The sequence below is a fragment of the Odontomachus brunneus genome, unplaced genomic scaffold, assembly GCF_010583005.1.
Source record: "Odontomachus brunneus isolate Ranch 3 - 2012 unplaced genomic scaffold, Obru_v1 Obru_scaffold_055, whole genome shotgun sequence".
Taxonomy (NCBI): domain Eukaryota; kingdom Metazoa; phylum Arthropoda; class Insecta; order Hymenoptera; family Formicidae; genus Odontomachus; species Odontomachus brunneus.
Window position 1 is genome coordinate 2006109 of NW_022639505.1, and position 1565 is coordinate 2007673.

A 1565-nucleotide genomic window follows, 5' to 3' on the forward strand; every position below is an offset into this window, starting at 1 on the left:
CTAATTAGTTAGTTGTGACAGCTAAAAGATTTGCTAATATATATATATATTAACTTTGCCATATGTATCATTATTAATAACAAATTAATATTTGCCATGTGTATCGTTATTAATATCAAATTTTTATATCTATTATAGTATTATTAACTCTTTGTTTTAGTCATTTGCATCAGCTCATATGCATAATCGTGTAACACAACGAAATCGTATAAATGTATATTGCATGTATATTATTTTATATTATTGTTTTATATTATTGCATGTTATATTATTATATTATTTTAAATCATTTAATTTTTATTTTTTCAAATCAGTCATGACTTAATAAAAAAAATTATAAGAAAATTACTTTATATTAAATATATAATTTATATATAAAATATATATAAATAAATTATTATAGTTATTACAATAGAATTGTTATAAAGTGTAAAAACATAATTTTATTTAGATGATAATTATGTCTGGATAATGAATTAAAAAAGAGTTTGATAAGTCGGAACAAATATTTTAGATTATCCTTATATACATAATATATGTATAATATATTATATATACAATATATTATATATATATATATAATATAAAACTCTGTATTATTCTCTAAATAATTCATAAGTCATTCATATCTTGCATATGCTAATAATAAGTTTTTACACTTCAGTTTCAAACTAATTATGCAATTAAATTTTTAAATATCGTGTGTTTTCATTAAAATTAAACAATCTTCAGTCTGCATTATTATATAGTATAGTTATCGGAACGTGTACTTTAATTGTCCTATCAGTAACATTCTTTTGATTGACCAACTATAATAGCAAGACAGAATCACGCGGGCTATTTGGCAAAATCGTCCACTAACAGACGTATCTTTTCATATTACAACGGATCGCGGAAAGAAGTACATATTCCCGACAGGACGTCCTCGCGAAAGGCCCTCTTGGTTTCTGCTCGTAAATGTTAAGCGCAGACTTCACTATCCTTCGCTCGAAGCTAAAACGAGAGGAACAGCTGGCGTCAGTGCCAAACAGAAAGCAGGTTGCGTACAGCCAGCCCGCGATATCTACTCTTTCCTCCCACCTCCACCGCGTTTTTCTCCCTGCGTATCCTCTCGTGCCTCCCCCGTCGTCGTTTTCTCTTCCGACCACCCCCATATCTTGTTACCGACAGCCACGAACCCACCTGGGCTCGTAAGGGTTACGAGCGGCAGCAGCAGCCACCACTTCATACACTCGTGGGCAAAAACTTGTATAAAAACCGCTGCTGTCCGCAACATTCACAATGACTGAACCTGCGAGATCTGAACTTATACAGAAAAAAAGAGACGATGCTTCTTTTGAAATTTACTGTCAAACTTGCTTGTATCGGAATGATTGTGTGATTAATTATGTCTGAGATATATAGAAAATAATAAGAAAATATAATCTTTTTCATATATAAATTGTTAATATTATAATCTTTTTCATGTTTCCTAAGGTATTTTAAAGGAGCATTTCATACAGATGAGTTTGTTATATTATATATATATATATATATATATATATATATATATATATATATATATA

The 1565-nt window shown here is 29.1% G+C and overlaps 1 protein-coding gene across 1 annotated transcript in view; it reads right to left on the reverse strand.

The window, feature by feature from the left end:
• Positions 1-1565, reverse strand: part of LOC116845668 (rhomboid-related protein 3-like) — a 455273-nt gene that overhangs the window by 365687 nt on the left and 88021 nt on the right. The window lies entirely within an intron of this gene.